Source organism: Ambystoma mexicanum, chromosome 4p (assembly GCF_040938575.1).
Source record: "Ambystoma mexicanum isolate Mex_15411 chromosome 4p, UKY_AmexF1_1, whole genome shotgun sequence".
NCBI classification, from domain to species: Eukaryota; Metazoa; Chordata; class Amphibia; order Caudata; family Ambystomatidae; genus Ambystoma; species Ambystoma mexicanum.
In genome coordinates, this window is record NC_090927.1 from 768,883,510 (window position 1) to 768,910,546 (window position 27,037).

General features: G+C 44.7%; 1 protein-coding gene and 1 non-coding gene across 3 annotated transcripts in view; one reads left to right on the forward strand and one right to left on the reverse strand.

Annotated features, from left to right (window-relative positions):
- Positions 1 to 27,037, reverse strand: part of UBE3D (ubiquitin protein ligase E3D) — a 1,234,197-nt gene that overhangs the window by 207,212 nt on the left and 999,948 nt on the right. The gene's annotated exons all lie outside the window — the stretch shown is intronic.
- LOC138460443 (U6 spliceosomal RNA) lies at positions 813 to 915 on the forward strand. The gene has a single exon (XR_011263150.1). It is a non-coding gene; the product is annotated as a U6 spliceosomal RNA (small nuclear RNA).

Sequence of the window (27,037 nt, forward strand, 5' to 3'; positions counted from 1 at the left end):
AGCGATATAAATCATTTCCTGTTCCTTTTTTAGAAGCAGGTTTTCTAGCTGTACAGTGTTGACACCCTTCAGTACCAATAGAACCGTCCAAGTGAAGCTGTGATTTTTTTCTTGAAAGTGTTTCACCATATGGGCCTTTTCTATTTTGTTTTTAAGACAGCTCTGGTGTTCAATGATACGTGTCTTAATCTTGCGGTTAGTTTTACCCAAATAGATCATGTTACAAGGCCATTTTATCAGGTAGATCACATGGGTAGTGTTGCAATTAGAAAAACTCTGTTGTGTCCATTTCTTGTTGGTACCTATATCCACTTGCTGGCTTTTCTTGGTTAACTTACATACTCCACCTGTCCCGCATGGATAATGTCCCTTGGGTATCCCAGTGTTCCAAAGGGTCATGTTGTTTGCTTATAGAAAGTTTTTAGTTTACTCGTGCTTACTCTATTTCCAATAGATGTGCTTTTCTTGTAGGCGAATAGGGGACATATCAGAGGTGTTTTGGAGCTGTTGAACACCTTCCAATGTTTATGGATCACGTTCCGAATTTTAAAGCTTAAGTCTGTGAATATAGTCACACAGACCAATCTCGATCTAAGCTTTTCGGTTGTTTGGTTCTAGTAGGGCTTCCCTATGGTTATTGCTTGACCTTTTGGCAGCTCTTTTGAAAGGGTAGGTTATCTCGAAGATGTTTGACATGATGACTAGTAAGAATATTCAATCAAGTGATACAGAGCATGTCAGTAAAAATGAGGGTGCAGGATTAGTACCATACAAAACAAGGAGACTGTACAGAAGGTCTACTGTAGTTGTCCGCCCTTTGGCAGTGCATACACTAAAGTTGTAATTATACAGAGAAGATTTGCATCACCCATGCACAAGGAAGTCACAGAGATTTGTAAAACCATCCAAAATTAAAAGAAATTAAAAGGTATGTCTACTGTATTTGAAGGCGCATTAGTCAAGTACAATTAGGTTAGCAAGTGAGAGTTGATCTCAAAGGCAGACTACTAGCCCAGCAAGTGCAGAGTGTTGAGGAAAAAAAGGCAGGAAGCACATTGCAGAAGCTGCCAGGCAGAATGGTTCAGAGGTAGATGGGCAGCAGAGCCGAAGCAGGATTCTGGCAAACAGAGTGGAAAGTGGTGCACCAATAATCTGGCAAGTCATTTTTGAAGGGTTAAAAAAAAAATCACACTGTTCAGAGCAAAGTGCCCTAACAGGGTTGCAGAGCACATGTCTGAATTATGAACCGCTGCTTCTTTAGACAGATGTGGTATGTAATAACAGCAGTGAACATGGATGGCACTTTCAAGGATTTCAGTGCAGTTAGTTAAAACCCTCATTAATAAGTGGCACTACCTCTACCACCTCTTAGGCAACTAGATACATTCCAGAAAGCACCACGTACTAGACAAGTGAAAGAGCAAACTAAAAGTATCAGAAGGTTTCCAGCAGAGGAGCAAAAAAGGCACACACTTAATTTCAACTACAAAGATTCCAAACTTTAAAGAATTCTAGTTATGTTCATGTCTTGCTGTAGTGTAGAGCAAAAACAAAGTGTCCAAATTTCAACACTGCAACCCCCACTTATTCTTGGACACACAATTCTATCTCCTTAATACCTCTTCATACAAAAATCCAACATTTAAAACCTTCTATTTGGGCTAACTGAACACATCATGCTGAAATGTTTAATGCATTCGCTTTCAAAGTCCCATAGACGACTTCTTCAGATGTTAATCTGAGAACTAATAAGCAACAGAAAATGCAGCAATGGGCAATTCAGGAAGGCAGGCCTGGGACAGCCACGTTATGAATAGAGGGATAATTCTAACAACAAGGATGGGGCACATTAAAAATGGATTCATAATTCTCGCAGTGCTGGGAGTGGGGGGGGTCACCCTTCAAGCAGGCACGCATTGGTCATTTAAAAAAAACTGTTGCGCATAATATGTTCACAAATTAGGTGCAAGCAATCCCAAACTGGGACCCATGAAGCTTGCAAAATTACCCATTTTACTCTCGAAACACATTGAAATGAAGGATTCAAAAACACACAATTTAAAAACAGGGGTTGCTGGTTCACATCTGCCCTACACAGAGTCCTATGAAGCATTAAAAACTGTTTTTGTCTTATAGAGCAGTATTATTTTATACATAGCGTTATCAACCATAATAAATGCATATGTGGCTGCCTGCATCCTTGTGATTGATAAAGCTATGTATAAAACAGCACTGCTTATAGGATAAAAGACAATTTTCCAGAACAGGATGTATGTTTTAAGGTAATTTGATTACCCACAATGAAACGAGTGGTGCAAATGTTATTCAAGACTTGTTTGGTACCATTACAGATTGCACAACTGCTCAGGTAAATTTCATGTTTTAGTGAAACTTTTTAATACACTTTTACATTAGGACGTATATTTTAGTTTCATTTCGAAAGGCCAGTGTTGTTCTTGAAGCACCACACACTAGGCCTTCTGGCCGTAGGCTTGTTTATTAAAATCATAAACACTACAAGCCTTCAATGACCAGATATACCTTGCATCGCCTAACGCAGCGTGTCATCTTTCATAGCCTCGCAGACACAAAAGACTTGACGCTAAACTGGCTTCTGCCGCGTTGGCTGTGCATGCTGCACCTGTGGTGTATTTCTATTTCCCTTGCGGCTGATAAGTGAGTTGGTACTCCACTCATTATTAAATTAAGTCTCTCATGTATTTAATGGTTTGCCTCTATGTTAATCCTACAGATTTGCAGAGCTTCGCCTCTGAGCCATCCAAAAAATCTTCCTACATAACACTGAAAATTATACTTTGATTCACACCTGTTTGCCTCCAGACGATAACTGAACCAACTGTTATATCCACCTTTGACAAAACATCTAACAGCCATACTTGCAAATACAAACCTTGAAGCATATAGCACCACAAAAAGTGGCCTTTAGATAAACCGCAATCTGCTGTGGCTGTCCACTTAGGAGTGCAAACCCTAGACAAAGACCTGGATAGCTCATTTACATTGAAAACCTAGTCCAATTAAGTTTATCCCCAGAAAAACGTTCACACACACACATCCGGATTATGCGCTAATTATCCTGGACCGTTACAGTAAAGAAATTAGGGAGTGGGCTAGAATTTATAAGAACCCAATCCAAACCATCAGACCAATTGTGATGCTGGAAATGCATTGGTGGGACAGGGCCTCCCTGTACTTGTCCTGTAGTCCTTTTTCATTTGTGTTCTGTATTGTTTTCTGCCCAGGAGTCCCGTGGGACTCCTGGCAGTGCAGCTCTTCCTGTTTTTGGTTTGGTGTACAGACCCATGGGATACCCTTATGGCACCCGTGGGTGGGGGTACAACCCTGTGCCCCTAGTGTATGTTTTTGGGCACCTGTGTGTGGCCCACAGAGCAGGGTATGGGCTGGTGGCAGCGCCATGCTGAATTTGACAGGTGCTCTGAGTATCCTCCATTTTGGGATACCCAGGCCCTGCCATTGGAATCAGTTGATTCCTGATAGGAAACCAGATGGCACCTATTACCTTGTTTTCCCAAAGTCCTGGGAAGCCCTGACTCTGTCCCTTCCCCCTGACTGGCTGTTGGGTGGAAGTTCCATATATGGTGTTGTTGTGAAGTCCAGGCACAACAACACCATATATGGTCTGGCTGGAGCCTTCCCAGTGACTGTATGTTGTGGGTACACCCTTGTGGGTGGGACCTGGGTGAATAGAGTGTGTGACCAATATGCACTTCTTGTTGTGGATGTCTGGTATCTGGTGTTTGACACAATGACTGAGACAGCCCTGCCCGAAACTGGTATGAATGCAGTGTGGAGTGTTGAATGGATGGGTACTTGTCGCAATACACATTACATTCCTTGTTGTGAGTGTCAGAGAGGGAGGAGTATGGCCTGAATGCACTGTATGCCTGATTGGCTGACTGAATGCTGAATGCCCTTCCGAGTGATTGGTGATTGGTTGCCTGAGTGTGACCCAGCAGAATGTATGGGAGATCAACTAGTATGTCTGGGGGCCTCTCACTGCTAGAATTAGTTCAGAAGCTGAAGTTGAAACTGACACTTAATCTCGAAGCCGATCCTGAAGAAGAAGGTTGACTTCTGTCTCCCTCCACCGAAATCCGAAAGCCAGCAAGACTGATCCAAGAGAGGACCTGGTTAGGCGCCCTCTTCCCGTGCTCCGAGACACCATCGAGCACCGCTAACCCTCGCCGAAGCTCCCTGGAAGTCAGACCCTCGAAAGGCTGCCGACCGGAGATGGGGACCGCCGAGGAGAACGAAGATAAGCACCGGACATTCCGCCCACCGTTGTTGACCAGGGTTTGCAGAGTTGCTGTAACCACTGGAGGCCTGTCGAAGCCGTGTTGCCCAGAAGTGGGGACCGCTTGACGCCGTGCCATCAACGACCGGAGCCAAACGCTCCTTTGCCTAAGACTTTTTGATTTATGGACGCGCTGGTCCGCACCGCAACCCGCCTCATCATGCCGGAGAAGGCCGGGCCATCGACACGTCAAGGAGCATCCGCCGGTGGGTTTCCCGCCACCCAAAGATTGTAGAGACGCCGGACGACTCGACGCCCTTGCTGGGCCACAGTTCTTCACAAACTCTTTGCGGTCCTGAACTATCGACATCGAGGTGCCCCGCACGCCTTTTCCTGACAGGCTCGTCGTCGTGCACTGACAGGACCGAAGCTGCTGCCTCGATGCCGCCGAACTTCCATCGAGGATTCTCGACGCCGAGTTCACTTTCTTCGAGGCACATTGACGATCCGTGGCTCAGGATCCCGCGACGCCTCATCGAGGAACTCTGCTTTTCCAGGTACTTTGGGGTGGTAGAAACCTTTTAGAAGGGAATAAGAATTATAGAATAATTTATGGACTGGGCTTGTGATATATCTTTACTTTACAGGTTGCCCAGGTGGGGGGATCGCCACACAGAGCTGTGTCTAGGTAACGGGGCCAGTATCCTGACAATTGTTCTAACCAACTGCTTTCCTCCTATGCCTATTGTTGGTTACCTTTATTAAGTGATTTGTGTGACATTTAACCAGAGTGCCGTTGATGCACTTTAATGAAATCTGATAATAATTGTGGTACCACTTAGAACTGTATATATTTGCCATTGTAGATGTACTGAGGACAAAGTGAGTTATTGTGATTGTGTATATAACTTTGATCCCTAATTATATAAAGACTGTGTTTTAACTAATACAGTGTGTGGACATTCCTTTGTGGGGGCTTGGCGACTACACTGTACTTAAGAACCAGCCAGCATCACCTCCTGAGAAGCTAGGCCTTGATTGCTCGTCCATTGCTACCGTAATAGAGAATCTTGGCTGGGCTCCTCTGTGCCTCTCCTCTACCATATAGAGAGCAGAAGTACAGACCCCCTCCAGTCTTTACACCAATATTACTCAACCTAATCGCTTTGAAGGATTACATGGTATACAAACAAAAACATGTTCTCTAGTAAATTGTCTGAATTACTCCTGAACCTTTATTCATCTACTTCTGCCTTGCTCTGGGTGCCTTGAAGCTATGGAATGACGACAGGCAATAACCCGGTGTTCTTGAGCTTTTATCACATGTCATGGTACTACGCTTTCTTTACACATCTACTCGACTGCAGCATTGTAAAATCCACTATTTAGACTGGTTGCTTTGTAACAGGGGAGCATTTCAACTTGTGTCTGCCTATCCCTGAATGGACTGACCATTCCCTGATCATGTTTAGTCGTTTAATACCAGGGGTTAGTTAATCCAATGTCCTTTTCTCATCAGCTAAATTGTCCCATCCTTCTAAAATGTTAAAATTGCACAGTATTTAAACCACGCATACAAATGGCATTTGCAAATAAACCGATCTCCAACAACCCAATCCATTTTAAAGATTAAAATTCCATTCTTACAGAATTCACTGACACTACTGGTCCCAAAAAAATAGGAAACCTTTGTGGAAAACAGCTAATCACTCATTATTATGCACCCGATCTCTGCCTCAGATCACACTTGGAAAAATCACAAAGGAGATGGCATGAATTCAATAAATTTGAGAACAAAGTATCACTGCCAACTATCAGGAAATAATACAAGAATTTAATTTTTGAAAAAAGAGTTTTGGGCTCCATCTTAACTGAATCATCAACCAACTCCAATAAACAAATAATCAATATTCTTAAACTGTGAATAAAACACCACCATTATCCTCTAGTCTGATCAATCTTGATTGGATCAACTTAATGGAAGACACTTTTGATTCCAAAATTGCCTTTATTGGAAATAACATCTCATCTCAATTGAGCTTTCAACTCCTTGGCCAGATGCAACAATTCCCCCAAAATATAGTTGGCTCCGAGGCACATAACTTTCACTTTAAAACTGTCCCAATAAAAGAGCATAAGTCATGTCCTGGAAATGTTGTCCAACATCTATTGTTAAGGATTGTCTTGGAGACATACTGCCAGTTTGGATGTTTTATTGTCAACCCTTTCTGCAAGGAATGGATCTGAATGACTCAAGAACGCTTGTATTAGCCACCTGTTCAATCAAACAATTTGGCTTTGTCAGATTCCCCAATTTTAGACAACATTTTGCAGCATGTGGTTACTTTTGCAGTTTGTGGAGTGTTACAAGCTGTTAGTTGACAGGAAGTTGGGGTTTCATATGTACCATGGTACAGAACTAGCTCTTTTAGATGCCTGTGAGAACCGACTCTGGAACACAGGTGACCACCAGGACACAGTACTGATTATGCTTGACCTTGCAGTTTGCAGCAGCCTTTGACACCTGTACACTGAATTATTTTAAAAGATTGCCATTGGTTGCCAGGGTATTGAGCATATTACTTAGATGGTTTTCATCTTTTTTAACTGACCGCTATACCCATCTTTCCCTACATGATTTGACCATTTTTAAACATCCTATGGTTCCAGATGTTCCAATGGGGTATGCCCGCTTTTCTTCTTGTGTTCAATAGCTTTTATTAAGCATATGTTAAAATGAGAACAGTAGTTAAAATCTAAACACTTAATTGGACTATACAAGTAGTTGCATATAATGTTAATGTTAAATGTTGTTAATGTTAAAAGGTATTTGTACCGCGCACCATCACCACCAGAGTGGTCCCCAGATGCTCTGGCGGATCTGAAAAGAAGACTGAAAAAAAAGTGTGGGGTGGGAGTTACTAGGGTGTCATTGGGAATAAGAAAGAGAGAAATTGTGATGTCATGTTGGCAGCATCAGTTCGGTTTGCACCGTTCGCTGAGCTTAAGCGTGGTTTACGGATCTGTGCAAACTCCCATGTGCTGTTGTGCTGTGTTATGTGTTGTTAGTCTGTTGTTGCAATGTGGTGAAGTGCATGTGGATTGCCGTGCAGAGAGGTGGTTGTCTGGTTTTCTGTATGAGAGCTGTATGAGGAAACTTGAGTTGTATTAGATGGGATTTTTATTTGTTTCCCACTTCTCCTCTTTCTCCCTCTTTTACTTCTATATCCTTGTGTTTTTGTGCTCCCTCATCCTGATTCAGAGATGTTTAGGTTTGAGGACTCCGGTCCCTCCCTGCCTGTCCCGAACAGGGATTTAATTTACCTAGGCTTTTCTGTGGGTTAGCGTTATGTGGGGTGGGTGGGGTCCCTCTGCCTTAAAGTTAGGTGAGGAATTGATTTAGGGTTATGGTTTCCTCCATGGGTATCTTGTTCCCGAAGGGTTCTACTCTTTCGCAGTCGTTTCATCCCATTTACGGAGCAAAAAGCCAAGTTTTGAGCAGGTTTCTGAATTTCAGACGATCCTTTGTGTTGTGTATCTTTTTGGGTAGGTGATTGCAGGATATTGCTGCCAGGTGAGAGAAAGAAGATCCCCCCCAATATTCTCTTGTTGTAAGGTTTTGGTTCTAGTCGTATGTCGTTGCTTGATCTTAGTGGTCTTGACGGATAGTATACGGTTATTTTCTCCTTTAGGAACGCTGCTCCTTGGCCGTGGATTGCCCTATGTGTTATGCACATCGTTTTGAACTTTATTTGCTGTTTTATTGGAAGCCGGTGTAGCAGTTTCAGCGCTGGGGTATGTGTTCTCTTCACAGTAGTTTGACCAGTAGTCTGGCCACAGTATTTTGGAGCGCTGGAGTTTTTTTAATAGTCGTTCTGGCATTCCTAGGTATAGGTATAGGCTGTTGGCATAGTCTACTCTGGACAGGAGTATGATGATGGTGTTTTTTGGGTGAAACAGATGAATGGTAAGATCCTTTTTACTGCGTGTAAGAGGAAGACACATTTCTTGATTATAACGTTTACTTGTGGCTCCATTGTTAGTTTGTTGTCCATTAAGACTCCCAGGTTCTTTGCCATCTTTCTAGGAATCGGTGCTGTTCCCATTTCCGTCAGCCATGGGATGTAGTGATTGTTTTAATCGCTTTTGGGTGATGATGATTATTTTTTGTCCGGGTTGAGTCTGAGGCTGTTAGTGTTTATCCAGCTGTAGAGTTCTTGTAGGCATTCTTCTACTGTTGCGTTTCCTTCCTGTGTGTCTTGTATTTTGTAGACGATCTGTGTCATCAGCGTATTTATACCAAGTGAGGATGTGTTTTTTGATGGCCTTGATTAGAGGCATCAAGTATATGTTGAGCAGTGCGCGGCGAGAAGAACGAGGATAATGAAAAAGGTTTAATTAGACACTAAGCATTATAATTCATAAACATATAAATGAGAGTATCAAGGTTAAGAAATGTAACCATATTAATAAAATTCAAGTTGATTAGAAAGAAAATCATTATTATTGAGCTTGGTAGCCAACAGAATATGAATAATAAACCCATAAGTGTATGCAATGTAAGAAATAAACACCAACTAACAGGACATGACACACAAGGGGGAAGGCACAAGAAAATATGACAATAGTAAACTAACTAAATTCTCGTGTAGGGGATGTCCACTTCTTATTAATATTTATTTCAAGCCTCTTTATGATCTCCTGGACAAATTCGATATTGGGTACCACAGTTATGCAGATGATACGCAGCTATATATTAAGTTGTCAGGAGACCATGCAGTGCATAATGGGAGAACACAAAACTTAATCCCACCTTCACTACCATCAAAATCTGTATGGGCCACAATTAGCTCAGTTTAAATAGGTAATAAATATATGTACGCCGTAGATTTCAGTCCACTTTCTTTTAATACCCAATATAAAAACACTAGGTGTTTTCTTGGTTTCTATCCTGGACATGTCCGTACATATAAGCTCAAAAAAATATTATATCCAGCTTTTTAGAAAAATTCGTCCTCTGCTTTCTGTATCCCATCAACAATGGCTGCTGGTAGGTCATCGCAATGCCCCTCATCTGGCGTCCTCCACACTGACATGTGTGGAAACTGGGACCTGTGAGTGGGTACGTTAGTCAGGAGAGACCCACAGGAGCGGGGGCAAACCCAGTGCAGCGTAGGGGCTCGATGGTGAAGAGACCAGGCAGGGATGGCGGAGTATCCCTAAAGAACAGAGCGGGAGAGAGGGTTGCGGCAGTGTTAGGAGGGGAGTGGCCAGAAGAGGTGAGCATATCGAAGCAGTGTGCTTTGGGTTGTGCTTGTCCAACAAAGAACCAATGAAAGAGAAATTATGAAAAAATGAACTTGCAATGCTTTATACATCAGTTGCACTCGAGAACAAATCAGGAGATTACACTTTCCCCAAAACCAAATGACATGTACCGTGGTTAGTAATCCATACTCTTGCCATATTACAACAACATAACGCAGATCACATTGGCTCCCAGTTGAAGCTCAAATCAACTTTAAGCTTGCAGTGCCTTTTTGAGACACCCTACTGTACTTGACAACAAGAAGTTGGCCTTACATTCCTTTGAAACATTTGAGATCCTCAGATTCCCCCACGCTAACACCACCAAGATTTAATCTAAAATCAGTATGGGATAGAGCATCCTCAGTTCAGGGACCCCATTACTGGAATGGCCTCACCAACACAATTAAAATTGGCAACTGTTAAGGACAAAAAAAAGTACATTTTTCATATTAATTATTAATAGCTAATTCTATGCAGCAATTGTGCATTGTCTCATTTTGCATCAGTTTTATATTTCTTCTGCGGTTTATGACTCATGGGCCACCATTGCCATTTAAGCTCACAAAACATAACAATGTACGGTTTTACGGGACAAGTCTCAGTCAAAATCTGCAAAATACACAGTTTATCACAGAAAATTAAACAAATGTACTTTTCAATTATACTCTGATTGATTCTATACAGTTCTGAACCAGTCAGCTGCATTAACCTGAAGCGTATGTGTAAACACTAAACAATGGTGCTCTTGACACACTTGTGGTATTTATGTGGAAGTTAGTAAAAACCGAATCCTTTCAATGCCTCAGTAACGAACACCCAATCTAATTATTCTCAAAGAAAGAGTAAAGGCAAATGAACTGAAAAACAAAGCGTGCAACAATAACATCATCCCAGCAGCACGGCTAATTATCATCCCCATTATAGGTTGCCTTAATAAATAAAACCAGAAAAAATCCCAAATTGGTTTAACTTATTAACAAAATCAGATCACGACATGACCAGTAAGTAAATAAATTGCCCATTTGGAACGCAATGTTAGACCTCTTAGGGTTCCTAGTCAAGAAGATTAAGTCAATAACTCACTGAATGATCAATGATTGTGGCAATTCCTTCACTCTCGTCCCCATTCCGACCAGAAGGGGGCATGTTATGGGGCGTTTGCAGTTTAGGGCTTGCTTCCAAAACTTGGAAATTTTGCTGTGCTGATCTAGACGCTCTAGGATTGCATTTTAGAATTCTCCTGCCAGCCAGATCCATTCTGTGATTGCGGCAATTAGTTTGCGTTTTATTCTAAAATCTACATATCCCAGAATCCAATGCACACAAAGTTGTCTCATTCCTTGAAAGTCAAGCAAGGGTGGGGAAAGAAATCATAACACCTGGGGTTTGCTGATGCTACCAATGACAACAGCTGAGGCTGGTGATTTTTAGTCGGCTTTATAAGCTTCTGTTTACTCATTGGAGTGGTGGTCATTGATGCAGTGCACCTGGCCCTCATCACCCTAGTTATTGGCTCCTGAACTTCCTTTATTTTAGAGCTCACTGTGCTCGCCAGAGTTTTCGTCTTATTTTGTTTATCACTCTCCTGTTAGTGAGGTAGTACAGTTTTCACGTGCCCAGCCTATTGCTTTCCTGTGTGACCGCTCGGGTATGTGGGCATAGCTGCCATCCCAGGTGGTGTCTATTGTCATAATTTGAATTATCTGTACGTTACCTAAGATAATACCACCAAAGGTGCTAGATGCACAGAAACTGTCATCACTCATCCTTTATGCAACATTAGCATTTCTACCAAATCCATTGTGGATGAGGATCTTGCTAAGCTTTAGTGTAATCAAAAGGTGCTTCTGAGAATCTCCCGACATACCTATTATTTCACCACTACCATCTTATCCTGCAAATCCTGGTTGTTAGACTGTATGTGGTATTGATTGCTGAATGCATGTTCTGGATGAGTTTTAATTATCTATTGGGCACATTCCATTTTCCAATAACCTCTGCCTGGTGTTTCGCCTTTACAAGGATCAATTTAGCTAGACAAATGTAGTCCACGCAGTGAATCTCTTAAATCAATACTGTCTCTGTTCACCAAGGTTGATTTTGGCACCGCTTAAGGGGCTGGTGTGCAGTGTAGGGATAAAATATAATCACAATAGTATTCTTACGTAAAAAGTGATAGAATGTCATGAGGGGAAGCCAAGATAAAGGAGTGTTTTTTCACGCATACCTGTTCCCACTTGCACAGGCTTAAGAAACGTTTGATGTTTGAGCAAGAGTTTGGTCTACATCTTGGGTTAAAAACCAAAGAAAGAATAGGAATCACACATGGCTAAGCATTTGGCGCATACATGTGGCAGGGTATCAAGTTGATATCCTCCATTGAAGACATCTACAGGCTGAAGGCCTGCCTCACTCACATTGATTCACACGTGGATGTCCAGTGCTTACCTGAAGCTCAATCCCTCTAAGACTGAATACCTACTGCTAACCAACAACACAGAACAACCTGACATCTAGACCTGGCTCGCTGCTATTGATCTCGATGGTGTCAAACCACAGCTGGCCACCTGCGCCAAGTCACTTGGGTTCAACATCGACAGACACCTCTCCTTCAAACAGCACATAACAAGAAAGGCACAAACGGCTGGCTTGGTATCAACTTTCTCTGCTGTGGAAAATCAAGCCCTTCATGCCAGAAAACAACTTCAGATCAGTCCAAGCCTTGGTCCTCTCTCCCCTGGATGGTTGCAATGCACTTTTGGAAGGCCTTCCAGTGACTATTCCTGGCATCCCTGAGATGTGTCCTGCATGCTCAACCCCATCACTGCAAACCTCATTGTATCATTTTCAAATATTGCTGCATCATCTACAATGCTGTCAAACATGAAGTCTCCAAGCTACCTCACTGAGCAACTCAGCATCTCTGGAGGCCTATGTTCCACCAGAAGGAAGGACATGTGCAGACTTGAACTCCACCAGTGGAGGAAGTAAAGAACCAGAAGACAGGCCTTCTCTGTCTACGACCCAACACTGGGGAACCTCCTGCCTGTAAACATCAAACTCACTCCCTCACTTCGATAATTCTAGCAGGAGCTCAATTCCCTCCTCTTCAATGAATGACTCCTCCTTAACACCTAGGTCCACACGCCCCCCACCCCCCACCCTACCTGAGACTGGGTGATCTGCTCCCCACTGTTTCCTCTCCTGATTGTTTCTACATCCCTTGCTACCAAACTGCCCACACTGCTCCTCCTGTTAGCTTCTCCATCCCGTGTTTCTCTGCTTCCTTCACAATGTTCTTCCCCGTATGACTTCAAGGCGCTTCGTTACTTCCCAAAACTAGGTCTGTTCTCAATAAATACCCTAATAATAATAATAATTATAATTTGAAGTAGTACTGTCCAGAAAATAAAATCCTACCAAACATTCCCATGGAATGCAGTGCTTTTCAGGGATTCAGTATAATGAACTGTTGCTGGGCAATACATAGTTTTAAGCTCTTTCTTGAAACCTTATCATATATCTAAATTGATATAAACATATCAGGATATGTTAGTATTTGTAGGACAGACCGATAGTGCCTCTGCTGAACCCAATTCATAGATTGTTTGTGATTTGCTACACTGTCTTCAGATGGCATTCTGTCCATTCTGCCAAGGATTACTACTTTCTAGGGTAACTGTACACATATAAATGTTCTTATCGCGTTTAGTACATTTGTTCAGCATTTCATTGATTATTCAGATGAGAACACGTTAGATAACTTATAATAAACAGAATATTCTCATTATAACTATTCATTTTCATATTTGAAATATCATAATCCATAACATTATGGTGATGTTGGCCCTTGCCAACACTTGCTTCACCACTAGCATGCTTCCTCCAGGCAAATGGGGCGCCTCAAGGAATTCTACCCTTAATTGCTTATTCAAATCAAAGAAAACACGAGTATTTAACATTTGTATTAATCGGACATGAGTAGCCTCAGTCTTATAATTAATTGTAAATACTTGATTGGCAGGAACTTGTATTGATCATTGCTCCATGTTAAAATGAACTTGTATTTGGTACTTTTGTACTGGTCTAGAATTTGGCCAGAAACGATACTTGAAAGTCCTTAGTGGTCCCATCATGTGATAAATTGATGGGTTGAACTAATGTTTTGCTAGTAGCAGAATATTTGTAATTGACTGGTAGTTCTGCTGGATATTGTGTGATTATACATGTGAAAATCAATTTGTGCCCAAAAATATTTCTCAATCAGGGTCCTGTATGGATGCTGGCAGTGCATGTCCAGGCTGACACATGCAATCTGCTGTTAAGTGCCACATCCATACAGGACCCTGGTCGAGAGATACCTTTATCCAGAAATTAATTTGCACAGAAGCTAGGAAGAGAGCTGAAGGTGAAATACAACGATGAGGAGGAGGCAGTCAGTCAGCTGTAGGAGGGTGTGACAGACCAAGAGGTGTTAAAGCTATTGGTGTACCCATCGGAGAGGAGATCTAGCCTGGGCATGCCAAGGTAGAGAGGGATGGTACCCGAGGTAAATGCCTGGTGGACTTGCATGGGGGACAGCAGGAGATATGATGAGCAGGAAGCAGGAGTTTAGAGTCAGGAAGAGTACAATAATGTAGGGGAACAGAGTTTGGTCTCCAAGGAATGATATCACGGTGGAGGTGGAAGGAGAGTAGCCATCCCTAGACCAACGCCATAGGAACCTCTCTCCAACCCAGACAACAAGCCAGAAACCAGCAGAAGGCATTGGGGCCTAAGCTGGGTGACCCCAGCTGCCACAGAGTAGTTGCATTGATCCGTATGTCAGCAGTGTGCAACCCCTTGATCAGGATCCTACCAAGGAAATGGAAGAGAAAAGGACAATGCCCATCAGACACTTGGAAAATAAGTTCAGTGACACTTAAAACACCCCCCTGACTGAGTGACCAAAACCCGAAGATATGATTGGTTTTTTATAACGCGCTTAATACCCAGAGGATCCGGGGATCGAACCTGTATTGCTCCTTGGCGTCTTGCTTCCAAGTCGAGCATGTTGCCCCTGAGCTATCCTCCCTAGACCACTCCAAGGTCTGCCAGGAAGGGGCCCAGCCTTGTGAGACTATATAACAACTGAAAGAAAAGAATTTTCTTTAAGCTCTTTGGTGCTCAGGAAGAAAATGTTCCTTTTAGTTTAGCTTGTTCTGTGATTTAAGGAAAAAGGCATCATGCTATTTTTTTTTGTTGTCCCTTGGCTTGGAAGAAGGACAAAGGGGTCTGTTACTAGTGCATTGCCTCATACCGATACTGTTTGTCCTTAAATACAATCTGATAAGAACGATAATGGGCGTCTGTGACGGATTGCCAACTGGCGAGGGTGTAGAAGCCCTGTTTTTTTAATTGTATTTCATTAATGGAATGATGCAGATAATTCCATCTCAAGAGGGAAATCTGCTAATCAGAGTTCCCTCTCATAAGCTCTATGTGAAATGCATAGTGTACACTTGCGCCCTGCTGGATCAGTCTCCCGAGCTGCAGCGCCTGCTCTCCAGTGGAACAGAGCAGGTTCAAAGGTCACCAGTACCCATGTAACAGCTGCAGTGAAAGCCAAGTCTCTGCAGCGCAGGGGCTGTATTTAAGATATGCACCTCCCTTCCAAACCAACATAATTGTGAGTCTACTGTCTTGGTGGCATGTTAAACGTTAAATATAACCGTTCCTGAGTTTAAGGTATGGTGGATGGTATTTCTCATAATTATTAACAGCCATATCAAACTGATATCACACTTGTCATCCCTGTGAGCCCAGCTCAGCTGTAAAGGGAATATGTATATTCTGCCCCAAAAGGGTGTCCTTGTTTCTGCTAGCAGGAGCGTAGCTCTGGGGGTTGTCTCTGTTTGTCCCCTTGTGCTGGCATGTAACAGCCACCGCAGAGAGACAGCCACTGCACAGGTATCTGTCTTGGGAACAGGAGTCAAAGGGCACACCCATGCACAGAAGGAGTAGCCTCACATCAGGGTGCTACATAGCAAAAGGGCCTTTAATTCAATGGATAAGAGAAGGGGTAGGGTGAGTGTACACAGAGGGAGCTCTTTAAAGCTGGAGGTAGGATCCCCAATTTGGTGTCACTTTGCCTCCATCTGTCTTTCCTGACCCCTCCACTTCCTGTAGAACAAAGCACTTTGGGTGTGATGTCAGAAGACAAAGCTGACTTTATTAAGAACAGGGATTGGCACAATCATCTGTAGACGTTTGCCTTTAAAAGAAGAGGTCTCCACTCCTTTTTTATTCACTTTTGGACAAACACATAAGGAGGAATTCACTGGCCCTCTGTTGGATGAGTGGATCTTTCCAAAGTCCTGCGCCACTGTGGTGAAGACAGAGTGTCCAAGGCAGCGGAGAGCTCTGTCCCCTAACCATCTACAGGGACAAGTGGGGGTAAAAATGCTGCTTGGACAAGACCTGCCTCCCTGCCAGCCACAATGGTACCCAGGACCTCACTGTGCTGAGGGATCTCTGCAGGTTTGTGCCAGCCTCCCCTGTGTCTGGGAGTCCAAGTAAAAGAACTAATATGCTTCTTGAATCCCTGGATTGGGATTCACAGAATGAGGAGAGTCAATACAGCCAGAAAACCTATTTTCATCACTTCAAACCAGTTGAACTGTTTTCGAACCAGGTTCACCACATTATAAACCACAGGACCCGGCGGTGCTGCCTTTAACACTCAATCGAACTCTTTGAACCAGCGTGCTTGCATCGCAAACCAGCTTGACGCAGCATCGTACCCAAAGAGCATGTCACCTGCCCGACTCATATCAACTGCTGGAGTGTCACGTGCTGATTCAAACCAGCAGTTACCAAACGACTCAACCCCACTCGACCTTGCACTGCCACTTCATCGAAATGCACACTGGAGCATCTGTATCACTGCTTTGAACCATCACCAAACTTTGGCTCGAACCACAGGAGCATCACTCGCTGATCCTACCTAGCGGTTACCACACCTCTCGAACCTGCTCAACCCGAACCGATCCTGGTGAGTGCTCCAACTTGAATTGCTTGACCACCCTTGTACCTCTCTCTGAGCCACCGCATTCAACCCAACACAACGCCAGCTCGCCCCTTGGATCAAGATGACTTGCTGCACACGAACTTGGCTCAAACCGCTTGCACAACAGCTCGAAGTCTGGTTTGACACTGTTGAATCGCCACAAATCAAAGAAGATATTATTGACTGCTAACTGTCCCCATGGTCCCTTTTTGGGTCCAGAGACTGGTTAGGTCTCTTTGATCCCTTTTTCAACCAAGAACATATCCTTTTAAAGAACATTGAGGTTTTTAGTTGCCTTTCACCTCTGATTAATTACCCATAGAGCTGCATCTTGCTATATTTGCTTATTCTGTGTTCTTTCGTCAAGGGTGGGTTTTGTGATTCTATTTAGATATTATTGCATATGGAATAGTCCCCCAATTCTGATTACTATTTGCACATATTATTTCCATGTTTGCACAGACCATGGTCTTCCCAAGAGCCTTCCACCCCACAGCGCTTCAAACATAACAATGGGCAGTAGGCGTTATACAAATACAACATAACATATGGTGTGTTTAATTAAAGTATATATATTTTCATAGAACCTTGATTGGACACTCATTTATTTTGGACTGTTCTACTTGGCTATTTGGGTTGCAACTGAACCACATCCACACCCCTCTTGAGACTATAGCCTCCGCTCGGCCTACATTACCAAAACAGGCAAATGCAGTATATCTCCTAATTGTGCCTGCTTCACCTTTATGATTGTTTTGGCTCTTGGTTTGTAGAACTGTGAGGGCTGAGAGCCTCTGCTTATCTTGTACTCCTGCGGGGCAGAAGTCATTTTGTCACAATGTCTCTGTGTGCGGCTTCATGACAGAATCAAGGGTTCTAGAAGTCTTTAGCATGTGTTACACAGCAAGCACTATACACATCAGGTAGGAGACTTCACCCAGAGTGTTAGGTCTGCTCTGCACTCTACTATTAAATGGTCCAGAAAAAAAGCCATTATTCTCTGACGTAACATTATGATTTCTTGTTTATGAAGCAAGAACATAGTAAAAGAATGTGTGCATTAAGCTATGCAGACTTTCAAAAACAGTGGGAGGATGGCTTGTCCACAATAATTATTTATCTATGCCCTTAGATTGGGTATGTGTTTAAGTATGTGTGTGTTTAAGTGACGAGACTTCCCAATTTGGGGATTTCGGACACGTACAGGGTGTGGGGTACTAACCACAGTCGAGGTACACCCATGCTACTTACATATAATTAAATATATGTGAGTTTCTGATACACGTTGGGTAAATGTATTTGGTATGTGTGGTTAGATTCTAATTTCACTGAAAGCTGCAAGCCTATAAATATTTTCTCTTGGAAATTGCATCACACATATAGTGGCACCTTTAGTGAATGATCGATGCGAATGATCAGCGGCATTGAAAGAGCACTGGTGGCAATCGATGCAGCTTGATAGAGACCTGCGTGCTTCACGCAGACCGGTCCTCGAGTGCCTTTCATGTCGGGATGAAAGGAATACTTTAGTGCTGCTCTCGCGTTACCATGATTATGACACTGGCCATAGCACAATAGCTGAATTATTCATACACACTTTGATATTCACCTTTGTGTTCCCCTAGCCTCTCAACGGAAGGGCCGATTCCTGAAGGAAAGTCAACCGCTGCCCAGTGCTCTAAGAGTAAACACATACGAGTCCTTTCATCTCTGTCCATATGGGTGCCAACGCCGCATGACAACGTACAAAGGGAGCGCACGAAAGCACAAAGCACAGGTTTTGTTTACACTCGCCTTTAGTACAGCCGTCCCTCATCACAGGACAACTGCCACAGTTGGTTTCTGGTGAACGAATAGCTGAGGCACAGGACGGATATCGAAGCAAAGTTCACTGTTTAAAACTGCGTAGGTTATGACACGATATGATATATAACGCGCCTTTACACAAGTGTTTCAAGGTGCCACAAGACAAGGGCGGGAAGACAAGACAAACTATCTTACTAGGCCTTGTGTCATTTAGATCGTACAAGTGCGACAGGAGTGGTGCAGGAGGAAGGGAGGGGGGAATTTCAAGGGAAAGGGTAGGGGGAAAGTGCGAACATAGCAGCACGCTAAGAGTAAGCGCAGCGCGTCTCTGGGTAAGTGTAAGGCGGCAGGGGGGCTTTAGGGGGTCATAGCCCCTAAGTCGAAAGTAGGACTGGGGGCAGTGCAAGGAGGACTAGTCATGAAGGAGCCTGGTACCCAATGAGACTCCGAGCGTAGCAAGCAACCAGTTGGCGCAACAGACAGTTAAATTACCAAGTAAGCAAGAGAGAGAAGGGAGAGGAGAAAAGGAAGGTCTTCAGCTGCGTGTGGAACTTCAGGTGGTCAGGCTCAAGTCTGAGAGAGGCCGTTCCAGAGGGAGTCACCAGCAGAGGAGAGAGAACTCCCCCCACTCTCTGCTTGGAGAAGCATCTGACCCTCAGAGAGTTGGAGGTAGCTGAGCGAAGGGCTCAAGAAGAAAGGTATTTTGGCAGAGAGAGTTGGATGTAGTGCGGGCCCTGATCCCAGAAAGCCTTTGGGACAATGCACAGGGTCTTGAACGTGATCATTGAAGCCACCTGGAGTCAGTGGAGAGATTTCAGGGCTGGACAGAGACGGTCCTTGGGCTTGAAGTCAAGGTTATGGCTTGCAGTCCTGTTCAAGATTAGTTGCAGGGGGCAAAGAGTAGAGTTAGGCAGATTGAGAAAGAGGCTGTTGCAATAGTCCAGCCTGGAGAGAACCATGGCTCTGGAGACAGTGAGCTTCTAGGGGAAAGTGAGAAAAGGTAACATATCTCTAAGGTGGTGAAGCTGGAAGTGGGCCTTCTTTGCAAGTTCTGAGATGTGAGGAGAGAAGGAGGTTGTGGGGTTGAAGATAACACCAAGGTTTCTTGCCTCACAGGAAGGCAAGGGTAGATGGCCCAAGGAGGGTGGCCAGAGTGGGAGGCAGCAGTCCCAATGAGAAGGATCTCCGTCTTACTGGCATTAAGGCAGAGATCATTTGAGGCGCACCAATCCTGATAAGGGGACAGTCAGGAATGAGCAAGGGAGGAGAGGAGGATGAGGGAAGCCTGATAGAGAGCTGAGTGTCATCTGCATAATACTGAAAGCTAGAAGAGAAGATGGAGATCAGCTGGGCCAAAATGGCCAGATAGACATTGAAGAGCCAGGTTAAGAGGATAGATCACTAGGGGACACCACGTGAAGAGAAAGACCCAAGTTGGACCTGGGAGGGTCGGTCCAGGCGGAAGGAGATCAGCCAAGCCAGGGCCTGATCCGTGATGCCCAGGTTCTCGCAGAGACGATTGATCACGATAGTAGGATTGACCATGTCAAAAGCAGAGGAAAGGTCAAAGAGGATGAGGATAGAGGGAGAGCTTGAGTCAAGATTAGAGAGCAGATCTTCACAGGTGTTCAGAAGGGCAGTTTCTGTGCCTCTGGCTGCTCAGAACCAAGACTGATGATCATGGAGCCAACCAAAAGATTCACTGTGGAGAGTAAGCTGGGAGATGGACAGCGTTTCCAGGAGTTTGCCCAGGAAAGGAATAATAGAAATCGGGCGATAGTTAGCCGAACAGGTAGGATTGGCAGAAGGCTTTTTGAGGAGGGGGTGCACAAGGGAGTGCTTGAGGGGAGAGGGGAAAGATCCAGTGGCAAAAGAGTGATTGCAGAAATCAGCCAAGGCTGGAGCAAAGGTGGCAAGGTTCTTCTTGAAAGTTCTGGAAGAGCAGGGGAGCACCTGTTGGGATGACACTTTCATAGATTGAACTTGCCTAGAAACATTGTCTGTTATCAAAGATAAGGAGGAAAAAGGAAGAGGAGAGGTGGCCAAGGGGTGCTTAGGAGAGGAAGAGAAAAGAGAGGACATGATGTCCTGAGTTTTAGTCGTGAAATGGAAGGCCAGAGACGTAAAGAGGGCCTGGGAGGGAAGAGGAGAGGTGGAGACTGCAGATTGGCCAGCTCCTTGCATTTTTAAAGAGTTTGGCCTTGTTGTATGAGGCCACAGAGACGCAGGCTTGAATATGGACCCTCTTCTTGAGTCTGTATTGCCTTTGTAGCAGGCGGCAGGCCAGTTTGTCAGAGGAAGCGTCCGAAGCCCTCCACTTCCTCTCAGCCACTCTGCACTTACGTTCCAGGTCGGCGAGGTCGGAGTAATACCAAGAGTTGCACTAGGAGGTAGGCTTCAGACAGGGGGAAAGGATGTCCAAAGTGTTGGAGATAGAAAGATTCGGGTTAGAGAGGGCTGTGTCAGTGTGTGAATCAGCCGCCCCACTAGGAGGAGCAGAGACAGTAGAGGCAAAGGCATCCCACTGACACTCGCTTCATGGGCTGAATGACCGAGAAGGAAGGTGGCAGTGCTGGGGTAGGCTTTGCCTGGGGGACAAGTTTCAGGTGGGAGGAGAGCAGAAAGTGGTCGGTCCAAGATAGAGGAGTGGTGAGAGGGGGATGTCTGAGGAGAGGAGAACATCCAAGGTGTGTCCGGCCGGGTGTGTCAGACCCGTTGGTAGAATGGCGAGAGAGAGAGAGTGTTGCAGAGGATGCGAAAGAGCACAGAGGAGGGATTATAAGTATCCAGGTGGATGTTGAAGTCTGTGAGGAGAAGTTGAGAGTTAGAGGCAAGGAGAGAAGAAGAGAGGTCCGTCCATTCAGAGAGGAAGAGGGCAACATGGCCAGGGGGTCTATAGATGGTGGCTACAGTCAGAGAGAGGCCAGAGAGATTGAGAGCCTGTAGACCAGGCATTCAAAGGAGGAGTAGGCCTGCATAGGAATGACAGAGGCAGGGACCCATTCCGGAAAGATCAGAGCTACTCTACCTCCGGGTCGGTTGGTTCTGGGCTCAGAGAGGATTTTGTAGCCATCAGGGAGTAGAGTGTCAAAAATTGTGACAGAATGTTTTTATTCATTTATTAGGCGCTTATACAGGAAGCACAACAGGGAGGGAGGGGACAGAGGATGATAGACAATTAAATGACAACAATGTTTAATAATTAAATACAGCAATATAAGAAGAGACAATGGGGAGAGGAAGACAAACCTACTCTGCATTGTGAGTGTTCAGAACGTGCAAGTGTAGAGGGGTGAGGGGTATGGGATAGGTGCTGTGGTGCACCTGGGGAGTAGCAGGTGAAGTGCTATGGAGAAAGAAAGGTATGTGCAACCTCCAGTGGTGGATGGAGAGCCGAGGCAAGTGCAGAGGATGGACAGTGGCAGGGAAGATAAGATGTGGGAGGTCAGGGTCTCGAGGATGCATAAGGGTCCTGCACACCAATCAAGCTACTGTGCGAGAACTGGATGTCCTCGGCGAGTGCGAGGACATCCAGGTCAAGTTCTTCGAGGAGGTGACAGATGTCGGAGGAGTGTGACAGCAGAGCAAGAGTTGAGAGTGGCAACGTGGAGCAGGTTGCCACATTTGAAAGACTTCTGGGGTGAGGTACAGGGTTTTCGGTACACCCACCGAAAGTGGTATTGGGGCCCGAGCGTGGGCAGAGGTGGTCGCAGGAAGTGGTGTAGTACCCAGAGAGGAGAAGGAAGGAGCCAGAGAGGCGGCCTAAGAACGAGGTGGTGTTAGGGAGAATTATCATTCTATGGCTAATTTTCCCTAACCTATAGAGTTCCCCAGCAGCTTTGCTGGATTTGAAGGGTTTGTTTCTTTTTTCCTACTAAGAGTGAGACTCTTTTTCCAACTCTTAGGCATTTTTGCTATGTGTGTTTGAGGCTATTTTTGTGTTTAATGTCTATGGGATTTTCTCAACCCCATAGGAACCATCTTTATTCACATGTGTTACACAGCACCCTCAGTGCAGTGACACAGGGGTGTTGTAGCGACCCCCAAACATAGACTCCATACCCTGGGACTGACTACTGTCTCCCAGGGCATGTAAAGTCTCAATTGACTTTACTAGTCAATTTCTATGAACTAAACCAGTACAACCCAACTTACTATGGAAGTAGTGGAAAGCGTTAATAGTTTTTCCCTTATGTTCATTTTCGAGAGGGTACCGTACAGTCCCTCTCTCAAAAGTTTCTGGCTGGTGGCAGTGGTTACTACCATAAATATTCGATCGCAAATATTTTCCTATGGGATTTTCCCATTGTTTGAGGCTACCACTTTTTCTGACAGCCTCTAACATACCGCCCGTGCATTTTAATATTAACTTTACTCCGGTAGGTTTTATTTGCCAGAACTTTAATATAACTTCTTTCTGTGTCTTTCTCTAAACTCCTAACCCAGGTCGGGGATCCTTTGTTCGTCCGTTTGGCGGGCTTCTGCCAAGAAGCCCTCCTTTCGGCGCCACTGAGTCTGGGGTGGGTCCATTGTGTGGGAGGGGGAGTGGGACCCCTGGACAGGGTTGCCTCAGCAACCCATGTCACACTCTTATCCTGATAGGCTGGAGGGTCTCCCGCCAAGATGACCACTCCACTGTGTGAGTGACAGCTAGGCTGTATGAATGGGGATCTTTTTACCTAAAAGCAGGGTCCTGAGGACTGGAAGAGCAAGACGTCACCACTGGAACTAAGAAGCCGAAGAGGAGAGAGGCCAAAGACATCTGCAACGACTGAACCACCGGTGAAGCCCTGCTGCAGCGTCTCACCACTTTTCTCCACACGACCAGAGAAGATCTTCATCTGCAAGAGCCTTCTTCCCTTGAGTTGGTGGGGCCAAACAGTTTGCCAATCGCCTTCCCGGACATGCCTTGGTCGAATCACCAGTACCCTGTACTCGGAGACTGGATAGCCAGGCACCGGTCCACCCGGACCGCGATTTAAAGGAGCGTACCTTTTATTCGTTGGGCAGCACCTCGGCTGGTTTCATCCCTGGGTAGTGCAGTAACTCGAACCTTCCTCCATGACGAGAGCCTCTCTTCCTCTGCTGGATCCCCCGACCTGCAGGAACTACCAGGAACAACCCCCATCGCAGGAGCCACTTCTTCACTTTAAAGTTACATTGTTCCGCCAGGCCGCCCTTTCTTCGCGGTAGCACTAAAGGTGTTTTAAATCCTTTACCTACCTGTTGGGTTGGCCGCCCCTCTCTCTTAACATTGTCTTTCACCCTCTGCATCCACCTTTTCAAAATCGTTAACTAAAGACTTGACTGCAGCTACAAGAACCTTTTGCTCCTGGGCCCTTGCCCTGTAGCACTGACTCTGGCACAGGCCTAATGACTCTGGCTACATTTGTTAGAACTGCCTTCTTTAGATTGCTTTTCAACTAGAACTGTGTTGATGCACCTACTTCTTATAACTACTCTTTTCTTCCCCTTTCTAAACCTTGTGAAATGCCATTTTGCTCAGTTTTCATTTAATTATTTCCTATACTGATGCACTGTCTTGCTTAAACTGGTTCACAAACTTATGGGAAGTATTGCTAGGGTGTGTAAGAAGCTATTTCTATATAACTTGTGCTTTCCCTCCCTTGTGAGAAATTGCTAGAGTATCCCTTGTGTGTTATTTTCACTGTGCCGTTTTGCTCAGTTTTCACTCTGGTTCACTTGGTCTACAATTTAACTAGCGAGTGTGTAGATTTTTCTTTGACTTATTTTAACTTGCTTGATGACTGTGATAAATGTGTTTTACTAGAAGTGTATAAAATAAATATATATATACTTTTTAATACAAAGCTTTGATCAGTGTTTCCTTGTGCCATAGTACTGTAGGCCTATTGTGTAAACCCTGAATACTGCTCATCTCCCTCTTGAGATAAGTCTGACTGCTCAGCCACAGCTACCAACTAAATCTTTGTTGTACAGACTGATACCAAAGGGGATTTATTGCTCTCACCTGTAGTCTTAATCTTCTGTAGTGCTCCCTAAGGGAACTGCACAGGATTCTGCCTAACAGATGGCATGAGGCCCAACAAGGCTTAAACACGTGTATGGGGTTGCTGTTGGTACTCTCGTTCAGAAGGGAATTGCCATAGCATTTTGTTGCTGGACTGCCCATGTGGGCAGCACAAAGAATGATATGCAAATGGATATTTCCCATCTGTGAAAGGTACAGTGAGCTAAAATGTGGCTGCAGACTCTAGAGTAGGGACCAGCCCATATAACAGGCATTTTTTGCCGTGTAGGTTCTCATAGAGGGGCTCCCATGACACATTTTTTTTTCCCCATTGTATAAATCCTTCATCTCTGTCACAGGTTTCATCTTCATTGCTCTGTGGGACTAACTAGTGCCAGTACCTGGATTACTTAGATCCTGTTGTTGTTCTTCGTCTCAGTACTTTCAAGAATCCTGAGGAACTCTGCCTTATAACAGTACATAGGTCTACTGTCTACAAAGAGGTTGGTTGGAGAGGCTAAAGTATGTGGGGGTGTGATGTTCTCATAGGGACTGTACCCTAGATGGTCATCCTTATCCCTAGAGGGGGAGTCCCTCCCCATGAGATCCTCCTGCATTATACCACCCCCAGGGGGACTATCAGGTAACAGCCTCACCTCCCTGGCCTCATGGGAAAGGGCTCCCCCTCGAGGTGGGAAGAGACGACATCTAGTGAATCATCACACAGTATAAAGAAACACAGGGGGGCTTAATCAATACACAGATTGCTAAATATGCTTTCTTTGTGGAACAAGTCCTATTTAATTGGAATCGGTATCAAGCTGGACTTTAAGGTGTGCATCATGTACTCTGATTTACTTTAGGCAGTTTCTTGCAGACATGGCCTTTAATATCACAGAGGAATTTTCAGTCAGATTCTGAGTGATTTTCTAGGAGCTCGCTCTACTTATGCCTCGCTTCACGTGATTTTTATTAGGTGTAGTGCCACCTACAACCTGACACTATTGGATTAGCATATAGCTAGAGAGAAATGGCATATGAGGAAATCTTGTAGGAGGTGTTTGATTATTTACCCACCCATTCACTGCACATGGCCATGTTAATCCCTATGGCCATTCACACTCACTTTCTGCCCCTCCCTACCCAAACCCCATCCTCCTAGGATCTCTTTGAGCTAGGTTTTTTAGCCTTACGATCAAACTTTGAGCTGGAAAGGCCTGCCAGTTTTTTTAATGACGCAATCCTCTGAAAGTGAATGGCTTAATAGGAGCTGTAAAGGCACTGCTGGTGTAATAAAAATGTCATATCCAGGTCTTCCTTCAGCCATTCAATTTATAAGCCACTTGATGTATAAGCACTATGTGTACTGAAGTCCAGTTAAAACAAGCATTGCAAAAACAACAGTTCGTGCTTTTGAACAACAATGTGTGCTTTTGTACAACTATTAGGCATGTGCCAAGCACTGATATTATATGCCCAGGTACTCCAAGGCATCATTAGATTTCATAGATTGATAAGCAGAGTTAGCCAATTAAAATGTTCTCAATTAGCAAACAACTTATTTGATGAGCAATTTTGTACTACTATTTGCAATGTATAAATATGTTTTTTGTACCCAAGGCATAAAATGAGCAGCAATACAGCATTTCTGTGTCTTGCTGAAGTCAGACATTACTGAGATGAGTGTCTTCAAAATGTAAAGGTTAGCTGCATGAATTGGCACAAATACATAGATATTGTGACAAATCCCTGGGTATTGTCACTGCTTCCATGGGGGAAGCCCCTTCACCTGAGGCCAGGGCTGTGAGGCTGATACTATACGACAGTCCCCCAGGAGGTGGCATGGGGTGGGAGACCCCTCATGGGAACGGCTACGCTGGCCCTGGGAGAACGCAGTATTCACTAAACCTTTTTGTGTCCCCCCCTTCAGTAAACCCCATTCCGGCCTCCCCGTTTCCCCATACCTCTACCTATTATAGTAGAGTAGAGGGTATCATTAACAGTACTGGGACGACAAAGGGTGAGACTTACCCAAGCTTAACACAAAATACCACTGAGACGAAGAAGATAGAACAAAGATGCAAAAGCCCAGTGCAGAACCAACACATGCTGTACGGTTTTCAAGTGGCAGCATTCATCATAAAAAGGGAAGAAGGACTGAATGGTGTGTCAAGCTAGCCCTGGAGGAGCAGGGAACAAGACGCTTGTTCCATGGCATGGGACCCGAAGGCTGGAGACCGAGACACAGAGAAATGTGACTTTACAAAAGGTCCACACAAGGCGGACCTGGCCAGTGGCAATGAGAAAAGGAGCCCAACTGGCGAAAGCAGACCGAGAACATGGATGCAGGCAGCCGGCGTTGCGAGGGAGAGTCTGGAGCTGCGGTGCCGCAGGAAACAGAATGCGGAGTACAGCAGCAACACGGAAGCTCCGCTCCACCTACAGAAGAAACCTGAGACCGCCCGAGACTTCCCAAAGGTAGGAAAAGGATCGGACCGGTGATTGGGGCACTGAGGGAGCTGAATGAATTGAAATCCTCATAAAAACATCCTGAAGAGCAAAAGGGGATAACAGAAGAATTGAACAAATTGATACAAACTTTGCA